Source organism: Urocampus carinirostris, chromosome 6, assembly GCF_059441175.1.
Source record: "Urocampus carinirostris isolate Australia breed hairy pipefish chromosome 6, RoL_Ucar_1.0, whole genome shotgun sequence".
Classification (NCBI taxonomy): domain Eukaryota; kingdom Metazoa; phylum Chordata; class Actinopteri; order Syngnathiformes; family Syngnathidae; genus Urocampus; species Urocampus carinirostris.
The window spans coordinates 26,828,931-26,848,301 of NC_142354.1; the positions used below are offsets into that span (position 1 = coordinate 26,828,931).

At 40.2% G+C, this 19,371-nt stretch overlaps 1 long non-coding RNA gene across 1 annotated transcript; it reads right to left on the reverse strand.

The window, feature by feature from the left end:
• Positions 1-1,632: 1,632 nt before the first annotated feature.
• LOC148364426 (uncharacterized) lies at positions 1,633-2,603 on the reverse strand. Its single transcript, XR_015850633.1, has 2 exons — positions 2,425-2,603; positions 1,633-2,007 (listed from the first exon to the last, which is right to left on the reverse strand). It is a non-coding gene; the product is annotated as an uncharacterized LOC148364426 (long non-coding RNA).
• Between the last annotated feature and the right edge of the window lie 16,768 nt (positions 2,604-19,371).

The window sequence follows — 19,371 nt, forward strand, 5'->3', positions numbered from 1 at the left end:
TACGACAGCAGCCTTAAAAGGGAAGCCCAGACGTCCCTATTCCCAGACACCTCCTCCAGCTCATCCGACGGGATCCCGAGGCGTTCCCAAGCCAGCGAGAGATATAGGCTGAGTCCCATTCTTCGCACTTTCACTCGCTATGTGCCCTAGTCACTCGGTTTGCGCGTTCACGTGAAAATGGGGTGTGTCCCGATACTCTCAAGACCGAGGCAGAAGTGCCCTCAAACCATGTCGTAGCCACTTCAAGACCGAGGGGGCTCTCGACCTCCCTTGGCAGCGAAGTGACTACCCAGAAGGCTTTGCGAATTCTCAATATCAACAAACATGCCCGGAAAGGAACCGCACAAATGTAAGTAGTTTTCCACAACCACGCATGTATTTGCAACAAAATGTATTGAGATATCTTAGTTGGACGTAAATGCAATAGAAAATCGTATTTTCGCGTTAAAACATGAACATTGCAAAATCGCTACTTTACGAAGTGCACAAATCTACCAAGGGAGCTGCCAAAAAATAATCTTCACGCTACAAACTGTAAAGTAGGATAACTGCAGAAAATCACGGTTCAGCCCATCCCTGTTTTTATCTTAAACGAGTCGTGCTTTGACATCTACATGGAGCAGTCAGAATACCGTTCTGGACATAAGCCCTTGTTTACTGCACACAATTTCAGGTGTCGTGTTTTATTTACAATATGATTCTTTCATGTGAGATCAGAATGCATTAGTTTTCATCATGCATTGTGAGTAATGTCTCCGAATTTCACGTGGAAATACAGTTGAAACAAATTACTATCACATAGGCCACTGCCTTCTCTGTAAACACATATTAAGTAAACTAATTACCTTCTCAAAATGTTGTCCAAATGTGGAGACAATTCTAAAGCATATGTGATGCTGGCCAATAGAAGGCTCTTACAGCCATAAGAATAACATGTCATTTTTTTGTATCTATTCACTATCAAATAATTATCCAGAACACATCCTATAATTTCCTGTCTCATATCAACTTGTTGAGCATCCTATACACAGTTGTTTTGTACAATACATCAGCATTAAGTAATTCTTGTTTTTTCCACCCAACCTAAAGGCCACTGAAGAACGTCCCGTGGAAGAGCTGGTCACCATCACAGCTACCACGCCATCCACACCACCGGGCACGTCGTTGGCACCTTCTAATCGGGCGCCAAACCCCAAATCACCCAGAAAAAAAGGAAGCACGATACACTCCTTGACTTTTTGAAAGCGGAGTCTGCCGGAGCGAAGAAAAGGCTCGAAGAAACTGTGGCCAAAACTGAGCGGTTCCCGTCCTTTTTGGGAAGCTCGTGGACAAATTTCCAGAACAGTGACATCTCTGCAATGTTTCCCTTTGTTTTATAAAAGGAAAAAAAAAATTATTAAGAACTCAATGAAGTTCCAGTTTGTGTTTCCAGCTTTATGGAAATATTGGTATATTTTTGTTAAAATTTGTGACACATTATTTATTTACTATTATGTATTTTGGCCCAATGTGAGTTTGTTTTTCTGTAAGTAAACTATTATTTAAGCTGGAGTGATTTGTAGTTGTTTTCTGTCCAACAGTCACATAGTTCACACACAGTATCTCACATCATTATGAAATAAACCACCAAGGTGTTACTCAAAATGAAGATGTTTATTGAATAGTAATGCAGAAAAGCACATAATGCAAATGTGGGTCTGACTTCCAGAGCCTAAAATATGGCTTTTGGGCAATTTATTCCATATTAACTGTGGACAATTCTTTGTACGGTGGACCAGGGAACCCTGAAGACCCGTGACACCACACGGTAGGACAGAGCGTGGACCAGCCAGTACACGTAGATCAGGACCTCCAGCCATGGCCCTGTTCCCTCTTTAGCAGCTCCTGCAGGGCCCACATAACCTTGCTCAACCTTAAGTCCTGAATGAGTTCTGACTCCACATCCAACCATAAGCACAGGATGGGAACATTCCTGTCCAACCTGTCCACGCTTATGGGACAGCCACTCTGGAACACAATAGATAACAAACAATTTAGACATAAATGTGGGCATAGAAAAGAAAAAGACCGCTTTAACTGTGATGTAAGCATCATGAAAAAATGTTGAAATGACCTTTTTATATTCAATGACAACTCTTTTGAATTAAATTCCTTATGAACTAAGGTTTTTGGGTCGTACAGGGAAGTTTGGTGACGATATTATGTCAGCTAAAGGGTCAGGTGGACTGTTCTTGTGTTTGTTTACGTTTCGTCATGTCACAGATTCAAGACCCCTACTATATGTCATAAAATGGCATTAAGATACTAATAAGTAGATTGCCATTTATGTCTACACAAACATAGGGTATTATGTGAACGTGCATTGTATGTTAACTCTTACTGTATTTGACCAAACGGGTCATTTTTTTTAATGAGTGTACGTACCTTGTAAAGATGAATCAGCACTACATAGCGCCGAAGCTGTCTTCAGTATAGCACATTTCTCCTCCGTTGATTGGAGACACGGAAGAGATGATTAGCTTTCAGGCAATCGGTAATAACACAGCAGTAGCGGGCATTTTTAACGTTGCACGAACTCTCCAACTGACACACTACTGGTTGAGACTCGAGTTGTTTACATGTGACGTAGACCAATACGTCACTGAGGTCTACAGCCAATTAATATTACCGCCATCTCCTGGACAGGGGTGGAACCTTGCAAGTCTTGTCCAAACCATCTCCGCTTTGCACTCCACCGGCGGAGGGCACTCCTCTATCGAGGGACCTCACTGGAGGGTCCTCAGGGCCGAGTGAGAGAAATGGGATTGGGCCATAGTCTCTCCAGCGTGTCCTGGGTCGCCCTTGGGGGCTCCTGCTGGTGGCACATGCCAGGGACACCTCCCGAGGGAGGTGTCCAGGAGGCATCCTTATCAGATGCCCGAGCCACCTCAACTGGCTCCTCTCGATGTGGAGGAGCAGTGGCTCTACACAAAATCCCTCCCGGATGACTGAGCTTCTCACCTTATCTTTAAGGGAAAACCCAGACACCCTGCGGAGGAAACTCATTTCGGCCACCTGTATCCGGGATCGTGTTCTTTCGGTCATAACCCAAAGTTCATGACCATAGGTGAGGGTAGGAACGTAGATCGCCCGGCAGATGGAGAGCTTTGCCTTTCGGCTCAGCTCCCTCTTCACCACGACGTACCTGTACAGGGTCCGAATGACGGCAGACGCTGCACCGACCCTTCTGTCGATCTCCCGTTCCATCCTACCCTCACTTGTGAACAAGACCCCAAGATACTTGAACTCCTCGACTTGGGGCAAAGTCTCATCCCCAACCCGGAGGGAGCATGCCACCCTTTTCCGACCGAGTACCATGGTCTCGGACTTGGAGGTGCTAATCCTCATTACGGCCGCTTCACACTCGGCTGCGAATCGCTCCAGCGAGAGCTGAAGATTACGGCCTGAGGAAGCCAACAGTACCACGTCATCTGCAAAAAGCTGTGACGCAATGCTGAGGCCCCCAAACCGGACTCCATCCCGACCAAGAAATTCTGTCCATAAAAGGGCAGCCCTGGCGGGGTACAACCCTCACCGGGTACGAATCCGACTTACTGCCAGCAATGCGGACCAGACTCTGGCGCCGGGCATACAGGGACCGCACAGCCCGGATAAGCCCGGTACCCCATACTCCCGAAGCACCCCCCACAGGGCCTCCCGAGGAACACGGTCAAATGCCTTCTCCAGGTCCACAAAACACATGTAGACCGTACAGGCAAACTCCCATGCACCCTCAAGGACCCTGCAGAGTGTGTAGAGCTGGTCCAGTGTTCCACGGCCAGGACAAAAACCACACTGTTCCTCCTGAATCCGAGATTCGATCTCCTGGCGGACCCTCCTCTCTAGTACCCCTGAATAGACCTTACCAGGGAGGCTGAGAAATGTGATTCCCCTGTAGTTGGAACACACTCTCCGGTCCCCCTTCTTAAATAGAGGAACCACCACCCCAGTCTGCCAGTCCAGAGGCACTGTCCCCGATGTCCACGCGATGTTGCAGAGGCGTGTCAACCATGACACGCTCACAACATCCAGAGCCTTAATGAAATCCGGGCGGATCTCATCGACCCCCGGGGCCCTGCCATCGAGGAGCTTTTTGACCACCTCGGTGACTTCAACCCCAGAGATGCGAGAGCCCAACTCAGAGTCCTCCGACTCTGCTTCCCCAGAGGAAGATGTGTTAGTGGGATTGAGGAGGTCTTCGAAGTGCTCCGCCCAACGATTAACAACATTCTAGAGAATATATTCCTTGGAAATTTACAGACTATGGAGGCAAATGGCTGTTGAAGTTGATGTTGCCATGTTTCAATGACAACGTTTAAATTGGGGGTTGGCAACGAGCGGCTCTGGAGCCACACACAGCTCTTTGGCACTGCCTAGTGGCTCCCTGGTGCTTTTTCCAAAAAGTTTGATGATGTAAATTTGTAGGGTTCTGTCAGTGGACAAACTTGATACAAAAATTCTTAACCTTGATATATACAGTATATCCAGAGACACCTCGGTACTTCATCCTTCGGTTATTACTGGTTCACTGCTTTGCAAATTTTCATTGTGCATTGTGTTCTGCATTCTGATTGGCTAAACAGAGAAAGATACTTTCCATCACCAACAAACTTTGGCGCTCTCTCGTTGCTTCCTGGTGTTGTTTCAAAATATTTTGATATCTGGGGGACAGAACTGAAAGGTAAATGCTACTACTACTTAAATTTTAAATATACTTTTCCTGGGGGGCAGAACAACATCGCCAACTTTCCATTTTTTTTCTCTTTTATGTCACTCGTTAAGGAAGACGAAACCCCTGAGTTAACCACTATGAGTTTTTTTTCCCATAATAACTTCAATCATTGTTTATGCCTACACAGAACAAGACAAAAGAGAGCCCTTCCGGCTTTGGACAATATTGCAACGTTTCATGCCCAAATTTCGGAAAGCCGATTACTCCTCTGTTGATTTGGTTTAACCACAGAACAATAGCTTATTTTAGCACATAAACCTTATTTAAAAATAAATAATTTAATGGAATAGAGCCAAAAAAAGATTTGATATATTTTTTTGCAATTGTGATTTTTGGATTTTAGATGCAGTAGGATTTTACTTATTTATTTTATTTTATTTTTATAAATGATTTGAGCTGGAGCACACACCTCTCAACTATATATAATTCAAGCAGTTTGTTCTGCATCGTGATGTCATCATCAAGCTCGTCATAACAAATTCCAGTATTCATACAGGTGCTTGACATCTTTGAAAATGCTTGAATTTTAATGTTGTGTTTTCGTGGTTTAAAAAGTGCTTAATTTTGTGTGAAGTGCTTTTAAATGCTTGAAAATTTTGCTATGTTTCCTGGCAGTTGACTCGATGGACCACGCTTTGGTTTGTTGGTTGGTTGGTAGGTTGGATCCCTTAACCACTAGGATCAGAGGAGCCTGTGGTGTGTCTGGGGCAAGTAAAACCTGGCCGTGCCCATCTCTCTCCAGGCCAACATGTGTTTTCATCCAGTCTCATCCAGGGACCTTTCGTGTGTCAAGCAAATGTGCAAAACCACTGACCTACAGAAACGCATTAAATGAAGAAAAAGTCAAGTCTGCTGAGAAATGACACAGACACACCTGCTTTGGTGGCTTTGCCTTGCTGTTGCATTTCTTCTTCCCCCCTGACTAACGACAGCTGGTTTTAGTTTATATGGCTCTGTCATGGGGAGCGTCAATGCGTCCCTCTGGATCATGCCCAAGAGCATAGGTGAAGAGACCAAGAAGCCAGTTACTGTAGAAATGAGTAAATTGGCTTTGAAAGTGCTTAAAAGTGTTTGAATTGGGCCATGAAAAAAGTGTACAAAACGTGATCCTAAAAGTGTATAAAACCCTACTTTGTTGTCAAACCCAGATTTCAATTATTAGCCAGAAACACCAGGAACGCTTAAAAACTCTAGTTTGGGGCCAAAACCCAAGTTTGAGACCCTAGCTGCATACTTTATAAATGCTTTAAAACTCTTCTTTGGGGCTAAAAGTTCAGTTGGAATTCCTAGCCCGAAGAATCTTAGTTGTGCTTTAAAACCCTATTTTGGACCTGAACTCTAGTTCTAATCCCTAGTTGGAAACCCTAGAAAGTCATAAAACCCTTGTTTGGGGCTGGGAAACCTAGAAAAGGCTATAAAAGTAATTTGGGGCCAAACCCCAAATTTGTAACGGTAGTTGAGAACCCTAGCAATGCTTTGGAACCCTAGTGTGAGAGTGAAACTACTTTTAAACCTTCGCTGGAAATCCTAGAAGTGTTTTAAGACTATAGTTCAGAACACTAGTCAAAAGACATTGAGGCTGATACCCTAGTTCAGAACCCCAGCCATAGACCCTAAAAACATGTTAAAACCTAACATTGGGGCTTAAACCGTAGTTCCAAACCATAGCAAAAATCCCTGGAAAGGCTTTAAAACCCAGGTTTGGGGCCAAAAGCCTAGTTCCAAACCCTAGCCAGAAACTCTTAAAATACCTTAAAACACTACTTTGGGGCTGAAACCGAATTCCTAGAAAGATTTAAAAACCATAGCTTGGGCTGAAGCCCTAGTTTTAAACCCTAGTTGGAAACCCTAGAACGGCTTTAAAACCCTTGTATGTGGCCAAAACCCTAGTTCCAAACCTTAGGAAGAAAAACTAGGAAAGCTTTAAAACCCTACTTGGAGGCTGAAGCCCTAGTTCAAAACCCTAGCCAGAAACCCTAAAAATGCATCAAAACCCTACTTTGGAGCTAAAACCCTAGTTATAAACTTTATTTGGAAACCTTAGAAAGGCTTTAAAACCGTCTTTTGTGGCCAAAGCCCTAGTTCCAAACTTTAGCCAGAAACACTAGGAACGGAATAAAACTCTAGTTGGAGGCTGAAACCCTAGTCCCGAACACCAGCCAGGAATCCTAAAAACGCTTCAAAACCGTACTTTGGGGCTGAAACCATAGTTACAAACTGTTGTTACAAACCGGATTTTTTTAGAAGAGATTTAAATGCCTAGTTTCCAACAAAAATCCTAGTTCCTTACTCTGGCCAGAAACCCTTAAAACGCTTATAAACCCTACTTTGGGGCATAGCTGGAATTCCCAGAAATGTTTTAGAACCCTCGTTTGGGGCTGAAACCCTAGTTTGAACCCTAGTTAAAAACCCTAGAAAGGCTTTAAAACCCTTGTATTTGGCCAAAACCCTAGTTCCAAACCTTAGGAAGAAAAACTAGGAAAGCTTTAAAACCCTACTTGGAGGCTGAAGCCCTAGTTCAAAACCCTAGCCAGAAACCCTAAAAATGCATCAAAACCCTACTTTGGAGCTAAAACCCTAGTTATAAACTTTATTTGGAAACCTTAGAAAGGCTTTAAAACCGTCTTTTGTGGCCAAAGCCCTAGTTCCAAACTTTAGCCAGAAACACTAGGAACGGAATAAAACTCTAGTTGGAGGATGAAACCCTAGTCCCGAACACCAGCCAGGAATCCTAAAAACGCTTCAAAACCGTACTTTGGGGCTGAAACCATAGTTACAAACTGTTGTTACAAACCGGATTTTTTTAGAAGAGATTTAAATGCCTAGTTTCCGACAAAAATCCTAGTTCCTTACTCTGGCCAGAAACCCTTAAAACGCTTATAAACCCTACTTTGGGGCATAGCTGGAATTCCCAGAAATGTTTTAGAACCCTCGTTTGGGGCTGAAACCCTAGTTTGAACCCTAGTTAAAAACCCTAGAAAGGCTTTAAAACCCTTGTATTTGGCCAAAACCCTAGTTCCAAACCTTGTTAAGAAAAACTAGGAACGCTTTAAAACACTCGTTTGAGGCTAAAGCCCTAGTTCGAAGCACTAGCCCAAAACCCCTGACACACATTAAAACCTTACTTTAGAGATAAAACTGTAGTTTTAAACTCTAGCTGGAAACCCTAAAAAGGCCTTTAATGCCCTTGTATGAGGCCAAAACCCTTATTCCAAACCTTTGGAAAAAAAACTAGCGAAGCTTAAAAACCCTAGTTGGAGACTGAAGCTCTAGTTCAAAACCCTAGCCAGGAACCCTAAAGACGCATTAAAACCCTACTTTGGAGATGAAACTGTAGATTTAAACTCTAGTTGGAAACCCTATAAAGGCTTGAAAACCCTCGTTTGTGGCCAAAACCCTAGTCCCAAAACTTAGCCAGAAACACTAGGAATTGTATAAAACCCTAGTTGGAGGCTGAAACCCTCTTCCAAAACACAAGCCAGAAACCCTAAAAACGCTTAAAACCCTACTTACGCGCTGAAACTGTAGTTCCAAACCATAGCCAGAATCCCTAGAAGGGATTTAAATGCCTAGTTTTGGGCCAAAACCCTAGTTCCAAACTTTGCCATAAACACTACGAGCCATGTAAAACCTGAATTGGAGGCTCAAACCCTTGTCAGAAACCCCCAAAATGCTTTAGAACCCTACTTTGGAACAGAAGGTGTAGTTTAAAATTGTAGCCAGAATCCCTATTAATGCTTTAAATCCTAGTTTGGAGTTGACACCCTACTTTTAAACCCTAGTTTGAAATCCTAGTAAGGCTTTGAAACCATAGTTCCAAACCCCAGCTAGAAACCCAGGGAATGCTATAAAAATTTACTTGTTGTAAACCGTAGCTAAAATCCCTAGTAACACTTTAAAACCCTACTTTAGGGCTACCCTTGAAAGGCTTTAAAACACCGAGTTTTGTGGCCAAAGTCCTCGTTTTAAACCCCAGGCAGAAAACCCCAGTACCGCTACAAAACCCTACTTTAGGGCTGAAACCGTAATTCCAAATTGTAGCTGGAATCCAAGAACGGGTTTAAAACCCTAGTGTGCTGCTGAAACTCTAGTTTTTAACGCTAGTTGGAAAGCCTCGACAGGCTTTAAACACCTAGTTTTGTGGCCAAAGCCCGAGTTCTAAACCCTAGCTAGAAAACCCTAGCACCGCTAAAAATCCCTACTTTAAAGTTGAATGTGTCATTCCAAATTGTAGCTGGATTCCAAGAACGGGTTTAAAACCTTAGTTTGCCGCTGAAACTCGTTAAAACGCTGAAACTAGTTGGAAACCCTCGAAAGACTTTAAACACCTAGTTTTGTTCCTAAAGCCCTTGTTTTAAACCCTAGCCAGAAAACCCTAGCAACGCAAAAAAACCCTTAGTTTCAAACCCTAGCCAAAAATGACTGTCGCAGAGAATCTGTTTAGAGATTCGGGCGCACAATTGGGTATTCATGTGAGACGGAGAAATCAAAATATTACAAAAATATGTTTGCAGTAGCCAGGCAGCCTGAAGGATAAACCCTTTTTTGTGTCTAGTAGGCGCTCTGCCAGAGACAACTGGGTCATAAAAGCAACGCTGCAGCTAAGATGGTTTTGAAAAAAAAAAGAAAACAGAAAACGTCTTACGATGCTCAATATATTAGAATCGCCCGGGGAGATGGGATTCATCCAACCTGATGAGGTTTAAGTCGGAAGTGCATGTTTGACTTGGAGATAAGAAGAGGAAGATTTCCCCGAGCATCTTTAAAAGCATCGCGGTGTGAAATAAAATATGAATGACTGTGTTCCTTGTTCTTGAATTCATGAAACTGGCATTATACCAAAACAGATGTTTTTCACAGTAGTGTATTGCAGATCAAGGGATATTGAGCCTGGGCCCGCATTCTGTTCACATATTCAATCTAAAAAGAATTTTCTTATGTTAAAAAAAATACAGACGCTCCCCTACTTACGACCATTCGACTTATGAAAAACTGGAGGTATGAACATTTTTTACGGGACGTTGAAAAATATCCCGACATTGCTGTAAGTTAAATTTTCTATTGTGTGAACCTTTTACCGAATAGAGGACAGTACTGTAGTCCTTTTTACCGGCATGTGGTGGCGCTGTGAGAGGTCACCCATCATCCACCCCAAAGAAGAAATCCATTTCCTCTTCCAGTTTGTATGTAAACATTCTATACTGCATCTCCAGCGCGCTTTGACATTTTTACTGTTTGATATCTCGTGCGTCCATTCAATATGGTTGGTGTAAAACAGGGGTGTCAAACTCATTTTAACTCGGGGGCCACACGATAGATTAAAGAGAAAGAAAAAGAGAGATAAAGAAATGAGAGAAATAGGGAGGGAAAAGGAGAAGAGGGTGGGACAAAGAAAGAAAGAGAGAGGGGGAAAGAGAAGTCATGAGAGAGGGGGAAAGAAAGGAAGCGGAAGAAAGAAATCCAAAGAGAAATAGAAATGCAGAAGGCGAGAAAAGAGAAAAAAAAAGCGCAAAGGGTAGGAAGAGAGAAAGAGAAAAGGAAAAAAGGAAGTTAGAGCAAAAGAAGTTAAAAAGACAACGAGAGAGAAAGAGACAAAGAGCAACAAAGGAAGAGAAAAAGAGAGACACATAGAGTGAAAGAGACAGAGTGGGAGAAAAGGGGTGGGAAAAAAAAGAGAGAGAGAGAGAGAGGGAGAGAGAGAGAGAGAGAAATACAAGTACAGTGTCTTTGTTCGAGGCACCTTTCTTTGGCAACATCAAGTTGACATATTTCAACCTGCAGTTTGTTTTTCTCTTGCGCTTCTCTGAGTGTTGTCTCGCGGGCCGGATTCAATCCCTTAGTGGGCCGGATCTGGCCCGCGGGCCGCCTGTTTGACACCTGTGGTGTAAAGTGTAAAGAGGCGAGCTGTTTCATTTAAAATGAAAGTGGAATAAGAAAGCTTGATGCGGTTGAGAAGATGGTCGGAACGCCTTTTTTCAGCCACTTTTTACCACGGAGGAGAAAGTCACCTAACTCTTGATTTCTAAAAGTAAGTTAATGGAGATAATTATGCTCAAATAAAATACTGTTTTTATTGTAAATTTGTTAATCATTTAAAATTTATATTTAATTTTCTTGTCAAAACTAAACATCATCACGTTTGGAATGCCCACATTTACCAAGCCTGTCACCAAGTATTTTTTCGAGGTAGCAAAATGGTCGCCTCGCCCACGGCATTCTTAACGCACGTCACAGCTCTGCTTCCGTTTTTACCCGACTCTGGATTCCTGGTGGGTCTCGGTGGGGCTTCGTGACTCGATCCGTTTTTGTTCTTTTGCTGCCTCTAGGCAGTTGTGCCTGAGATGATTGAAAAGCTTAGTTGTATCCCAAAGGATTTTTTTACTGTTTTCTAACAAATGAAAGAAGGAAAATAGATTAAAGTATTCCCTTGTTACTGTGGTTAAGAATACGTTAAATTAAAATCTAAACTCGACTTAATCCCGATTTTTTTCGTGTGTGTGCGCGCGAGTATGTATTTGTATGTGACTCATAGGCTTCGAAATGGCTGTATTGATTCCTGTGAAAATATACACACTTATACTTCAAGCCTCCGTGAGTGTCTTTAGCTAGTTTTCGTTTAAAGGCACCCCAATAAATACCAACCATATCGATAAACATCCTCTTCGTGTGGTCTATTTTCGTGGGGTCTCTAACTCCCTCTGGCGGCTAAATTAGGTACTGCAGCCCCCGACCAGCCGAATGCAATCCTCTATCGGCCCGGCAATGCTGGACCATTTTGCTTGAAATAATTAATAAATAATTAAAATAATGTCGGTAATGTTAGAGGAGCTGGACGAAACTATGATTATTTACCTACTACTTCACATCCATATAATTGTACATTATATGAACCTAACAATTATTTTGCATTATTGTACAGTATACCTTTTCAGAGACTCCAACTTTTACTACATACTTTTTTTACATACGTATTATTTTGATATTTACAAAAACTGTACAGGTGACATGTATTCGTTCTGTATCCATGTGTACAAGAATGTCTAACTATCGATTGATGAAGCCTCTGTCAAGCTCCTTACGACGCACGTGCAAGTCCCGTATTTTCCGCACTATAGGGCGCACCGGGTTATAGGGCGCACCCCCAAAAAATAGTTTTTGGTCCTATATCTTCCATAGATAAGGCGCACCGGATTATAAGGCGCTACAATGGGAACGTGGACAAAACAGTCAGATAGTTCAGTCCAACTGATTACCCCCTTAACATTCCCAAAGCTTGCAAAGAAGCAAATACGTGTCGTAGACACGTGCGGATGCGGTGTCCGTACGATGTCACTTAAATGCGTCATTTCAAATATCATCTGGAAGGTTGAAGTCTTGGGATTCAAGAAATTCCAAACATTTCTATGTTTCTATTTTCGCTCACAACTTTACTGTGCATATGACAATAAACACTTGGAATTGAGTTTAATTCACTCAACTCATCACAGCAACATCAAGATAGTTCTAAAACAAGATACCGGGATATATAAAGCCGCATAACTCACCCAAGTTCTCACGTTCAATAATGATACGCAATCATGTAAAATGTTTACAAATACAGACTAATGAAACATGTTTCTTTATGGCGTAGTTTAGCAAGCTTGCTATTCAGTCATCTTTTTCGGCCAATTGCAGGGTTTGTTTTGGCCCTCTAGCCAATCCAAGCCTCCGAATAACTTCAGCCAATAGCGATTGATTTGACTGATGATTGACACATCTTTTTTGGCCAATTGCAGGGTTTGTTTCGGCTCTCTAGCCTATCCGAGGCTCCGAATAACTTTAGCCAATAGCGATCGTTCAAATGATGATTTACACATTGGTTAGCCAATGAAACGCCGGTATATAAATCCCAGCATACACCGCGGACTACTCCACGTTCAGGGGAAAATCAAGTCGGCGGCTGTTGCGTAAGTTGCGAGACCTTGCGATTTAATATTGAGCCATATATAAGGCGCACTGCATTATAAGGCGCATGGTCAGCTTTTGAAAAAAATTAAGACTTCAAGGTGCGCCTTAGAGTGCGGAAAATACGGTATGTACATTTCATAGACACACTTGAATTAACTGTTTATTTTCCATCTTATTCTTTTCTTACTTTCACCATTTTCGTGCTACATTTACAAATAGAAACTAAAAAAACGCAGGGACGAGCATGACGTCACTCCACACCACTCACACCCCTGTCCCCCAGTCCTCCTACCTAATGTGTTGTGCACTGAACAGCTTTACTAAATGTAAGAAAAAAGCAGATAGGCATGAAGGGAAAAAAGCACACAGGCTCTTTGAACTCAGTTAAGCATTGTTAACACATACTTAATGGATAAAATATTCACTTTCAATTTTTAAGGACACTTCAAGTTAAGCAATTAAGTAATAATTTCTTATTTTACCATTTTATTTGATGAAAAAAAAAGAATATATTTTTTTTAAAGATCGCTGCAATGTCTCAATGCAAAAAGCTCAATTTGCCCCAAAAAATAATATTTGAAAAAACAAAATTATGTCGTAAAATAAGGAAAATCATACTTAAAATGAGCAAAGAATATCTGCTAATTGAATGAAGGTTTCAATTTGTTTTTAGTTGTTTGCAGTTTTCCACAAAATAATTGACAACACAAAAATGAAATCCTCCAAAGTAGTGGGCGGGGCAATAACCTCGTAATCAATAGCATTTTTTTTTTCGAATTCTTAGTGACAACACTTATTATAATTAAGAAGTGAGAATTCATGCAAATCATGATTAAATAATTTCTTATAACATTTAAGAAACAGATAAATACCAATTTTTGCAACTTTTTTTTATTACATTTTCAAATTTACTAGTGAACTACAAAGAACAATGAACTTTTGTTTTGGCTGTCGGATTAGACAAAAATATTTTCCCCTAAAATATATTAAAAAAAACAAGAACTTTTTTGGGTGCATTTTTTTCACAAATTGTAGAATTCAAAAAACCCAAAGAACTAAAAATATCTGGCAACTTGTTTGGCTAGCTTTTGGGAATGTTTTTTTTTCGTTTGACTAAAAACAAGTTGTGAAAAATATATTTAAATATGAGCTGTATATTTGACTAAGCAAAATTATGAGTCCATGGAATATCAAAATCTTAGCTGGACAGATTATTATTTTAAAAAATGTTTTGTTGAATTTACAAGGGTATTTTATGCAGGGATTTTATCCTTGGGAGTTGTTGACTGTGCCCATTTCAACCCTTCTTCTAATAACTACAACCTGACCTTAATATTATAATACCATGGTAATTACACAGTAATAACATGATAAATTGTTATTTTTGTTGATGTTGTCATTTATTCTGAGCATGCATTACAATACTACGAGGGTTCCTGGTTATTCTCAAACAATTCCTCAGAACAAAAACAAAAAATAGAAAAACAATTAAGGAAGCTACATCAACCAGAAAACCAAGGAGGAGCAAACCGAATACATATTCAGAGAGGAGTAGCTCATGTTTGCTGGTTCTTGGGAATGAGCGTTTTTTTTTCCTGTACAAAGGAATCCCCCCGAATCGGTTAGCATTATACTGGAAACTTTCTTTTTGTGCTAGTAACTTTCAGCGGTCGAAAACTCCCATAATTTCCGGCGCCTTCACCGCCCCCTTTTTGTCCTCATTAACTATCTGTGTTAATAAATTGTGTGTCCTATTTCAATCGGCCTGGTTCATTGATTCCATACTTTGGGGATTAGTAATTCATATCCAAACTCAAATAACTTAAAGTAATAACGTATTTTAAATTCCAGTATGATTCAGAGAAAAAACAAAATTATGGTTAAGCACTAGCAACACCTAGAGGCAAATTCGTTTACTGATTGCAGTAAAGAATAATTTGTTTCAATCCTAACGATTTTCAAAATCAAAGCTAGAAAATTCCAGACAATACAAACAACTAAATCTCTCTCCCTCTAGTTACTGTGCCATATTAATACGTAAATCAAATTCTCCAGTAATTATTCATTTTGTATTTTGCAGGACCACTTATACTGTATATCTACGATTGACATATATGATTTTTAATCTTGCGTGTGTTTATCAACACGTATGATTTTTAGATCTTGAGTAAATCCTGAATATATTTGTGGATCTGCATAATAGGTGTGTAAAATATTTTCAAGACAAATTTCTCTCCATTTAAATATTGGCTATAAATGAGCTTCCATTTTCAGTTACATTAAGTTCTTCCCATTACAATTTACACTACCCTAATCCCTTTCATGAACCATAGAAAAATTCCGTTATTGACTAGTAATCCTTGCACTAATACATCTTTCATAGTGCCCTGTTCAGGTGTAGCATGCACCTGTCCTATTAGGTGCGGCGACTAGGGGGCGGTGGCGCTTCTTAGGACAATACTGTACAAACTAATGCCAGCTGCAGTTAATTAAGAGGGGAGAATAAATGCAATGGCAAATTGAAGTCACCAGAGAGCAGTGTCTGCGTCATTTTTAAGCACTTCACCTAAAATGCAAGCACTTTTAAGTCCTTGAAAACACAACATTAAAATCCTATTCTTTTCAAGGATTTCAAGCACCCGTACAGACCCCGTACACAGTTACGCACAAACTAATCATTGGTAAAAGTTGATTGTTCCCAAATAAAGTGTTAAAGTCATAGCAAGTTCATGACTTCGGGAGCACATGTCGAGATCCGACAATTGTACGGAACGTTCTGTGTGTTCCTTTAAGAGATTGCGTTTTAAAAGGACTCGCTATGCGCCGTGGGAGGCTAAAGATGACATGTCGGTAATAATATCAGCCAGCATGTAGGAATTGTTTTGGCTGGCAATTCCCTGGGGCTGTTAACCCTTAATATACCGTTTACTCACAGATGTCTTTTATAGCAATAACCGACGGCATCTCACAAAATACCTACAATAATACATCGTTTTTTTGCTGCAGTTATGTTCCAAAAAGAACCTGTGGTAGGTGAAATCCCTGAAAAAGTAACCTTGATTTTGGAACAATTTACACAGTTCATTGATCCCTCAGCCGTCTAGGCTGTCAGGGCACCACTTCCTTTGGTGTGTCTTGGGCAGTGTTGGAACTAACGCTTTCCTGTAAGGCAATTACTTTTGTCAGTAACGAGTACTGAAATGCATACATTAGTAAAATTTTGTACATTGACAATTAACAGTGCTGGGAATATAGCGATTATAAATAATGCCGTTGCGTTACAGGGTAATCTAGCTCATTATTTTTCCGCCGTTACCGTTACTGATCAGAAATAAAATGAAATGAAATGAAATGACCTGCATTTATATAGCGCTTTTCAAATCAATGACTTCCCAAAGCGCTTTACAGTGTGCTTCACATTTCCCAATAGTGGCCTTGTATTGCAGCCATGTAAGACGCTAACCTGCTTATTGGGGATATTAGGGGTTCAGTGTCTTACCCAAGGACACTTCGACATGTAACACGGACAAGCCGGGATTCGAACTGGGATCCCTTGATCCCAAGACGAGCGCTCTACCTCCTGAGCTACTGCCGCCCGCAATAAAACGCAGAAGCGGTTTGTTACTTTGAATAAATTGAGATGAGGCTTGTTCGCGTGTCATGTCACCCGGAAGTACACGATAACATACACTTGTAAACATGAGGGGACCCACGGCACATCCTCAGTAACAATGCAGCGTTATGGGTAATGCAGTTCTTATGTTATGAAGCACATAACCTCTCATAGAGAGAGGGATTGGATAGTCACTTGATATTGTTGTTGTGAACAAAATATTTCAAGTGCAGTTGCCTATTTCTACTTGACCAATGTTTCAGGTTGTGAGAGTTATATTTATTTATTCTACACTGTAGTGTTAAACGCACTTTATATTGTTGAGCTGTTTACTTCTGTTGTGTAAAAATACTTGAAACACAGTAGCATATGTCTCCTTCAGCAGTTGACTGACTAGAAATTGTTATTTATTCTATAGAGTGAAACTTAATGTATATTGTTTTACAGCTTTTGTTGTGAATAAATTACTTTAAGTACAGTAGCATACGTCTACTTGAACAGTTGTCTCAGGTTGTGGGAGTTAGATTTAATTTTTTAGACTCACTTTATAATGTTTACTGCTGAACGTTATTTCATTATATTGTTAACTGTTTTTGTTACATTTCAAGCGTAGGATGAATCTGTTGCTGGTGAGGTGCACTATATATCACAAGTCTCTATATTCTATAACATGATGACCTGACTCTATTCAACTGGCTCAAATACTGTTCTAGAAATAATTTGTTGTATATATTCTTTGATATACAACAAATTATTTCTAGAATAACCTGGGAGCGAGTGACTTTGACTATCGAGTTATTCAGTTACTAACTCAGGTACTTTTTGGAAGTATTAGTAAGTATTTTCACCAGAAGTGTAGCCAAAAATGTTACTCAAGTGAAAGTACCATTACTTCAGAATAATATTTCTCAACTAGAAGTAAATGTCGTCATCTAAATACTTACTTGAGTAAAACTAAAAAAGTACTTCGTGAAAAAATTACTCAAGTACTGTGCAAAAGTAGCAAAATTGTATTTATTAATTTTTTTTTAAACATCAATCAGATCATCAAATTATCCGAGTCCATCCAATCCACAAAAATATATATTCCATTTAAAAGTAGATTAAAATAATCAACGTAAATTCAAGTGCTTTAATAAACAATACAATAAAAATAGTGTGAATCAGATACATAAATTAAGCACATGTAGCACCAAGGAGCACATTTAAAGCACCAATACTTATTTTAACTGGCTCTGCAAGTATTTGATGTTAAAATAATTGTTAAAACAGAAGGGTTGAATCAAAAGATGCTGGAAGGTTGAGAATAATAACAACAGTAAAACAAGAATAAAACAAGCAAGTAATGAATACATGATGAAACCAAAGTAAAGTTAAAATTTGAATTCAGAAAATAAATGGGCTTTAGCGGAGACAGACAGACGCATACTTACGTGGAGGGGATTTATTAAGTAACAAAGTAACGACTTCAATGTTGCATAATGTTTTCTTCACAAGTTAACTTAATTAACTTGTTGTGCTTTCTCTCTCAGTGTCTTTTTAACTTCTTTTGCTCTAACTTCCTTTTGTCCTTTTCTCTTTTTTCTCTTTCTCTCTTCCTACCCTTTCCGCTTTCTGTTGTCTTTTCTCACCTTCTGCCTTTCTATTTCTCTTTGGATTTCTTTCTTTACTAAAGTAAAAACATAGTGATTTGAAAATACTACTAGAAGTAAAAAATTCCCCAAAACGTACTCAAGTAAATGTAACAGAGTAAATGTACTCCGTTACTGCCCAACTCTGATTTTCACTAATTACTTTCAAAGGTAACGTGCGCAACACTGAATATTATTAAGCAGATAATGCAATGTAGTGTGCAATAATTGTCAACTGTCCTTTCGCTCATGTCATTCCTTCCTGTGCCCAAGATACACCCCAGGAAGTGGTGCCCTGACGGTCAAGGGATCTGCAACTCTGGGGCGTAACGGAATTACCTTTTTAAAATGATGTAACTAGTAACTGTAAATACATCTTATTCCGTATCATAAAGTGAAAACAAAGTTGAGGATGCCTTATCCCGGGGGTCTACTGAATAAATATATCAATATGATATAACCCATACAGTTGTTTTTTTTTCAAATACATAAAATCTGGCATCAATTTAAGTATCCAAGGCGTGTGAAATGATTTTCTTTGACAAGGAAACAGCGAAGAAAAAGCGAAAAAACGCTGCATGTTAAATGGCAATCGTTCTATGTCTTTGCACCCTCATAACATTGCACCCGCCCACCACTGCCATCGGCTCATCAGAACACACTCACACACTAGCACCTGTATAACCATTCATTATTAGAACATTCATCATTTCAATTAATATTCCTATAATCACAACGAAACCGTAAAACCATTCTACCCGTAAATTAGCTCATGATTATGTTGGTGTTAGATTTTTTCACTTGGTGGCATCTCAGCAGGTATGAAGATGTTAAGAGCGCCAAGGCTTGGAGGATCACACAAGCGGGCAGCATCCGTTGCCGCATCAACAACCTGTCACGGCGCCGGATACTGTGTACCGGGTAACCATGGTGATGTTAGTTTGTCTGCCATCAACAGGACACGTTTTGAGTGATGATTCATCTCTATAAAAACAGTTTTTTTCACCAAGTTATATCACGAGTAAAAAATGCAACAAAATGTGATTATGAATAAAGAGGGGGGGGGCACATATGGTCAGGGGTTTTGTTTAAAATGTAAATGGTAAAGATATAAAAATACAGTATACATACAGTATATATAGGGGCTTTTATATGTAGGGACTTGCCCTTCCAGGGTGTTTGCTCCTAATCCTCTAGTACCCAGAGAAAACCCAAGCAATCACAGGGAGAAAATGCAAACTCCGCACAGAAAGGCTGGTAGCACCGGGGTGCTTGGCTTTCAGGTGATACATCAATGAAGTGCTCTGATGGTAATTTCATTCAGCTTTGCAAAGCATACATATCACTTTCACCTTGTCCATATTCCCATCAAGTAATGTTTTAAAGCGAAACTGTCCGCCTAAAAGTAT